General features: G+C 39.5%; 1 protein-coding gene across 1 annotated transcript in view; it reads right to left on the reverse strand.

Moving 5' to 3' along the window:
- The window catches only part of TNFRSF19 (TNF receptor superfamily member 19), a 66,933-nt gene extending 60,721 nt beyond the window's left edge, over positions 1-6,212 (reverse strand). The window contains exon 1 of the mRNA XM_089512615.1: positions 5,600-6,212. The gene's annotated coding sequence lies outside the window, so the exon portion shown is untranslated. The remainder of the gene's footprint in view (positions 1-5,599) is intronic.
- Positions 6,213-8,114: the final 1,902 nt, after the last annotated feature.

Raw genomic sequence — 8,114 nt, forward strand, 5'->3', positions numbered from 1 at the left:
TTCCAGTCTACCAGCCTTGTTCACAAGTCCCAAATGTGTCCAAGCACCATTTGGAGACCAGGAAGGCCTCCAAGAGCATGTCAGTATCATGCAGCCCAGCCTTCTTGGTGCTCCTGGGCAGGTGAACAGGATCCTTCCCAGGAGCTTCAGTTTCCTGGAGTCCTGGTCTACCCATGGAGAAATGCAGCAGTACACCACACTAAAAGGCAGACACTTCTCTCTAAGGGGTCCTCCATTATGGTCTGCACCCCCTAAAATGCCTTTGTCTTCCAGGTTTTTTCCATCTGTGATTTGAACTAGCCTTTACTTTTTAGACTTTCATGACATGGGATCAGAACACATAATAAAATGAATCTCTCTTTATGTGCCAGAAATGAGGTAGTGGCATCAACTGAAGTACAGCAAGTTGTAAAAGACAAAGGAACATTTCAGTGGTTGCTATAAGAATGCCCACCTCAGGGAGGAAGGACCTTTTACTTCCATATACTGCTTTAGCTTTAAATTTGTTTTCAAGTTTCTATGCCTATACGTTTTTGCATATATTTTTATGTTCACCTGAGAATATACTTCCAGAGCAGCAAGTACTTAAGAAACAGGCTACCAATGAGTGACTTTTTACAAGGTCATATTGTGACCCCTCATGGCACTGGGTGACATGATAGGAGATTTGAAATGAGAACTTAAGGCCTGGACAGACAGGCCAAAATAAAGCTGCTTTGGGTCACTTTGGAGGTATGCTGTGTAAATGACACACGCACCTTAAGACGCCAGACGTTGCACCAATGCTTTGGCACAGCCTCCAGCCTCTTAGGACACATGCATCATTTAAACAGCATACCTCCAAAGTGACCTGAAACGGCTTTATTTTGGCCTGTCTGTTCGGGCCCTCTATCTGACACTTTGTCCAGTCAAACTAACCCGTTTTTATTGTAAGCCATTTTGAACAGATTAAAATTCATCTTCTTCCAGTCATAAGTTTTTATTCTCTTGAGTAGTTTTAGGACTAACAGTAAAAATGTATGAATGTGGGCTTAAGCACATGGCCCAGAAGAAGTGGCATCTGGCCACTCTGGCCCTGATTACACCAGGACCATGGTGACGGCATGGCCCACTTCCAAAGCCAGCCACCATCACAGTCCCAAGGCAACTTCAAGCAGGGGTGCATTAAGGCCCAAAACGCATGGGCCAAATAAAGAAGATGCACCCCCCCAAAGTAGCCGAAAGCCACACCGAGGCAGTGCTAAGGAGACAAAAGATGGACCTTTTAGGAGCAGATTAAATCTGGTCCTGCTGGTGGTCAGTTTGGGAATGCTCTGAATTGCTTCTAAAAGGTCCAGCTCTTGCCCCATAATCACGGTCTCACCATCTAAACACACCCACACCCCAAGCAGCTAGAAGCCACTTTATTTGGCCTGTGCATTTTGAGCCTGTGTTGTTTATGTCACAATTAAAATTGTAGTGGTTGTGGCAAGGCCCCTTGTATGTGAAAATTGGAGGCCACAATTCAATAGAGTTAAGTACACTTAAGCCTACTGATGTTGGTAAGTATCCTTTACTCTATGCTGAATTGTGGGCACTGTTTATGTATAGTCAAAAAAATTACAATGATGTGCTGAATGGATTAGAACTATTATGGAACTCCAACACATTTATATCTATTAAAGTTGCAACCTTCAGTCGATAGATCAACACACTAAAGTGTTTGTGGATTACTACATGGAAGCCAATTATAAACAATAATGGCAAATTTATATGAGCCAGTTGCGAGTTAAAACAAATTTTATTTTTAATATTAGTTGATTCTGGTGTGTTGTGGGAAATAATGAATGCAGCAGCACCACACACACACACACACACACACACACACACACCCTGCAGTGGGACGAGGACCCCTCCGGGTGTCACCCCTCTTCTGAGGTGTCACCCAGAGTGATCTGCACCCCTCCCAGTAACACCACTGCTTCTGAGTAGACATATATAGGATTACAATGTAACTGGTTGACAACCTGGATTTCTCACATTAGCAGATATGAAGAGAAGTACCCCAAAAGTGTATGAATGTGTTTGTGTGAAATTAATATACAGTATTTTGATAAGTGAAAAAATGAACTTGCAAGTGAAAAAATGGGAGAGCCAGCATGGATTTAGACAGTGAGAGACCAGGGTTTGGATCCCTACTTGGCCATGGGCACCCACTGGGTGATATTTGGAAAGTCACATTCTCTTAGCCTCAGAGGAAGGCTAGAGCAAACCATCTCTGAACAAACTCTGCCAAGAGAACCCCATGATAGGTTTATCTTAGGGTCATCAGAAGTCAGCAATGACTTGAAGGCACACAACAACAAACTATCTTTAAAATAAAATGAAATACTATGTTATGTTCTTTAACGGTTACATTAATTGATAGCTGTTCTGATTTTGTGCACACAAAATAACTGTCCTCATTATATTAGAATGGTTTCTTTAAAGTACAGCATAATAGGATGGGATAGTTTGTTGTTGTTGTATGCCTTCAAGTCTTTTCCAACTTGTGGCAAGCCTAAAATGACTCTATCATGGGTTTTCTTGACTGCATGGGGATTCACAACACTCGTACCACTCTACCACACTGGCTTTCTGACAGATGAGGTATTAATTACACTCAACTTAACCTAGTTATTCCTTGCTTGGTTCCTCCATTTTCTGGCTGTTTAATAAGTTATCTTTAGAAATCTATCGTAATATGATGGCTTTTCACTTGTCTTGGCTAATTACAATGTGTATTATTATTATTTTGAGCATGGAAGCTTCACTTTTAATTCAGTCCATATTTTAGAGGGCTAGATATGACATTTGAGAACTGCCTACACCATTAAATGTATATATATTAACACAGTTAGGAACAATACAGATTTGCTAGAGCCTAATATACTGATTATCCGTGACTATTTTATATTAATAATTTATATTTATTATACTATAACTTTGGATGGCTCTGAAGTATATATTGTTAACAAATTCCTTCACATTTTTTTTAGGAATCTACAAAACTATTGAAAATAGTTTAATAATGAAGATGATGAACAAATGAAAATGAATTGAATAAAGTGTGACAACTTTAAATAGCTGGTCTAAAAGATAAAAGTGGTAAACTAGTGAAAGAAGAAAATATCAAGAAAGAAGAAAAAAGGGAAAGGTAGTATTTATCATGAATCGCTACACATTTAAGATAGAAACAGTTATGATAAGAATTGTGACATGCGTACTATTAGACTTTTGCAAATCTTGTAAAAATCATGGACAATAGATTTGATGTTGAAAACTGAATAGTTTTAATGTATTTATAAGAACAAAAGCACTTATGAAAAACTAAAAGTGGATTGAAGATGAATTAGTAATAACATGTTACTCCAAAGGGCTACTTAAGAGGAAAGCTGCAAAATCAAATGATGATGCAACTCATGCATAGATGCCTAAATCACTTCATTAAATGAAGAAATTATAGTCCTTTGGCAGAACTTTCATGCTTCTTGGGCACTAAATCCAACAAACAAGCTATCACAATACACATTGTAGAACTACACTGTTTCCTTCGATAAACACTTCAATCAACATGGAGAAAACAAAAGTTGGAGCTAGAATTTATGCTGATCATGTAGCTGCTGTGATAACAAATTTGGTATGACAGAAACTACAAGCACATCAGTTGTCTAAATTCCAGTGCAGGTGGTAAAATATATTTGTAAGTTGTTGCTTTTACTATAAGCACATGAAAGAAGATAGGACATTGAAAATACTGACAGACTTTGCTTTTGGGCTCTTATACAAGTAGTCGAAAAACAAAAACAAACTCAAGGGTGTGATGAGATGATTAGACTATTGATCCACTAGTATAGAGCCTGCATGCCTACAGCACTAACTCTAGATATCACATTTTAAAGCTTCTCTTTATGTTCACAGAACAGCAAATGCTCTTTGCTGTCTTTGAATGCTTAAGCAGAACCTATGGTAGAAAAATATGGGTCCTAACAAATTTGTGATCTGATTCAAATTTCAAATTGTTTCAGTAACAATTTATTTTATGTTTAAATATATATTTTTAAAATCTCTTTTCAAATGTCAGAGTACTTACAGAGGTAGTGTCTGATTAACACTTGGATGAGCATATAAAATACAGCCCATATATTTTTTTCCTGTTTCAAAAACTAATCTTGCAAATTTTAAAAAGTCCGTGTCAGTCTCCTGTTCATATAGGAAGCATGTAACAAATATAATCTTTCATTATCTATAGGCAACTCTAGGATATAATCCCAACTCACTAGGAAGTAACCCATGTGTATATGTGCCTTCAAGTTCTATGTTGATTTATGGCGACCCCATGAATTTCATGGGATTTTCTTAGGCAAGGAATCCTCATTGGTAGTTTTCCCAGTCCCTTCCTCTGAAACAAAGCCTACAGCACCTAGTATTCTTTGATGGTCTCCCATCTAAGTACTAACCAGGGCTTACAACACTTAGCTTGCAAGATCATTTATTTAAAATCTGGCATTTTTTTCATCAGTAGTTCAATCTATGCATATTGACTTTAATAAGCATAGATTGAACTACTGATGAAAAAAATGCCAGATTTTAAATAAATGTATATTTATTGGCCGTGAAGTTATGTAGGCATAAAATTAAAATGGCCATATGTATGTGCGTATTACATTCCATAGTATTTCACACATAGTTTCTGGCATGCATAGGAGTACCCATTGTTCATGCAGATTTCAAGGATATGCAAAGGCTTCTCCATTCAGTTTAGCATCTGCAGTGTCTCCAACCACATGTGGAGCTGTCCTTGCAATTCAGTCAGTTGGAGAACCTGACCTTGTGCATGAATGAGAATACACAGATCCTTGGATTGAAGCCAGACTACTCAATCCTACAACAATACAAAGGCATCCACAATGTAGGCTACAATTCTATACACTAGTGAGTAATCTCCATCAAACTCAATGGGACTGACTTCAGTGTAAATAAACTTAGAACTGCAGTGTGAGAATAGTGCTGCTCTCTCCGCATCTTCACTGAGACCAAAGCCTCACTTCCAAACACATTTGCTTACATATGAGTCTCAGTGACATCAACAAATCATAGAAATATAGGGCTGCAACTTCAGGCCATAATCCTGAGATAATTTCAGTTAACACATGCTGTTTATATGAAACAGGTTGCAAGAATGCATGCATTTGATGCTATGACCCCCCTCACACACTCTGTGAATCTAAAGAATCAGTGAAGTCTATGCATTCAGCTATGCATATTTTTAAAAAACCTGTGCACTACAAAGCAAAGTTTGCCATTTATATTAAAGCTATTGTAAATACTTTCACTTCCCTCCCCCTCCCCCCCCCCAAAAAAAAACATACTTGGAGTACTTTTATTCTCAAAAAAATATTGCACAATGGACCCTCCAAACTAAAACTGGCACTGAACTATTTTTTTACATTCCAATGCCCATTGTAAAGCATAAAGAGCTGGATGGAGGTTTCATATAATCATTTTTTTAAAAAGTAAAACAAAATAAAATTTTCCTTCAGTACAATCTAAAATTGGAACAATTAAAAAAATACAGTACCTGATTGTGTGCTGAGGCTTATCCAATAGCCACCCTTTCTTGCAACTGAAATTCAGTCAGCTAGAGCTTCTGTATTAAATGCCTTCATCTGCTCTCTCTCTCTCTCCCTCTTTTAAAAGTATGTCAGCGCAAGCCCAGGCAAACTTCAAATCCAGGAAAATAAAATTAAGCACACAGATCAAAGGCAGACGAGCAGTGAAACCCAATGCCTGTAATCTGATCAGTGATCTGTTGCCATACATCAAAGGCTCGGGCTTTGGAGACTAGAGAAAGAACTTTCTTTTCAGCAGGTACTGTTCCCTGCTCTGCTGGTTTAGTATTTCCTTCTTCTTTTTTGCTATTTCTCAAATGCAGTTCATCCAAACTCATCCCTATAGGTCCATCTCTCCTACTCTTTCTTTCTTTCTTTCTTTCTTTCTTTTTTTCCCCCCTGTTTTTGGTTGAAAGCAGAGGGGGGGAGGGATGATTCTTGGAGCTGAATGGCTGGATCTGTAGACTCTCTCTCTCTGTCTTTCTCCTCCTTTTTTTGTTCTCAAGCTGTGCTGGTTGTGGATTGTGTGTTGGAAGCTTTCCCCAATGCCAGCGGGTTCCGCTTGAAGCCTTTCATCTCCCTGAACTGATCCCATGACATCATTCAGACTGCCTTGTGGGACTGGTTGTTGGAGAGCAAGAATACAGCCTGTAGGGAAGCACAGCTGAACTGCAACAGGACTCTGGTGTGGTTTTTAATTGAGTTAGCTTGTTGTAAACAGGGCAAGCATAGTTCTCCAAAGCTTTCAGCTCTGTGGGATTTTCCTAGGGGCCATTCAGACATTGCTGGTTTTTTTTTTGTTTGTTTTTTAGTGCGACTATGTGAATAATCTCGGGGGTTATTCATAAAATCATAGAGTTGAAAAAGACCACAAGGGCCATCCAGTCCAACCCCCTGCCATGCAGGAACACACAAAGCACTCCCAAGAGATGGCCATCCAGACTCTGTTTGAAAACCTCCAAAGATGGAGACTCCACCACTCTCCGAAGAAGTATGTTTCACTGTCAACCAGCTCTTATTATCAGGATGTTCTTCCTAATGCTGAGGTGGAATCTCATTTCCTTTAGTTTACATCCATTGTTCTGTGTCCTATTCTCTGGAACAGCAGAAAACAAGCTTGCTCCATCCTCAATATGACACTTCAAATACTTAAAGAGGGCTATCATATCTTAATCTTCTCCAGGCTAAACATACCCATCTCCTTACGTTACTCCTCACAGGGCATGGTTTCCAGACACTTCACCATTTTGGTCACCCTCCTCTGGACATGCTCCAGCATCTCAGCTTCCTTTTTGAATTGTGGTGCCCAGAACTGGATGCAGTATTCCAGGTGAAGCCTGACCAAAGCAGATGGTGAATATAATCCACATAAAATCTGGGATGAATCTTTGTTGTTCACATGCATTTTGAATGCAGCCGATTAAAGTTTTTTTGTTTGTTTTTTGGAGGGGGGCTGCCAAAAAAAAACTAGCTTCACCCAGGATAATCAATGTCAGGTTTTTCTGTGTTTTTATAAAAGTTTTGGATTCTTGGCTGTGTGAATATGCAATGCAAATAGACTCAGGATAAACTGGGATAAAACTTTGCATGCCTTCGAATACATTCACATCATCAACTCCATCTTTATTTCAGTGCTGACACATGTGAGCAACAGAACTCGCAGAGATATGGTTTCATAGTGTGAACAATAAACTCAGAATGTGTGAGTGAGATTATTTGCATAGTTGTGCTTTAAAAATGTGTGTGAATGATACTATTTTTTTATTGAAACTTTTTATTGAATTCTGTTGCTCACACATGCCAGCATGGCAAATAAAGATGGAGTTGATGAAGCGGATGCATTCAAAACACATTCAAGGCATGCAGAGTTTTATTCTGGTTTATGCCAGATCTATTCACATTGGTTATTCACCCAGCCAACAATATGAATCTTTTAGGAAAATTCAGGCCCAGTACACATCGCCAACAAGCAGCGTACCGGCACCAATACCAGGGTTAGGGACCACACAACAACTGCACGGTCCCTAACCCTAGTACATGCGGGTGGCATAACAATGGCATGTCCCGTCCATATGGGCACCGCCATTGTGATGTAAGTGCAGCGCATTGCTTACATCACGAGTGCACCACTGGTGCACTTGTGACATCATTGCGGCACCCAGAAAAGAACCTAGAAATACCAGGTTCTTTTTTCCTCCACAGTGAAGGTGCACCGTTTGGGTGGGTTGTGGGTTGAGTGAGTTTTTTGGCAGACAACCCCCCCCCCCCCCCAAATTACTTGGGTGCATGCGAAATGCACTTTACTGGGATTGTTTTCACTGTATGAATAACCCCCTAGAAAGCCATGAAAGCAAAGACTCTGCATTTAAAATGTCCTCCCTTTTAATAAAGTTATCTGACCCCCCTTTTGCAGGAGGCTACTGATTTACCCCCACCGTGTCCAAACAAAATTTCCCCATCACAAGATTTCAGTGACAGACTGGG

The sequence above is a fragment of the Sceloporus occidentalis genome, unplaced genomic scaffold (genome assembly GCF_023333645.1).
Source record: "Sceloporus occidentalis isolate IW3139 unplaced genomic scaffold, rSceOcc1.0.p SCAF_2, whole genome shotgun sequence".
Classification (NCBI taxonomy): Eukaryota; Metazoa; Chordata; class Lepidosauria; order Squamata; family Phrynosomatidae; genus Sceloporus; species Sceloporus occidentalis.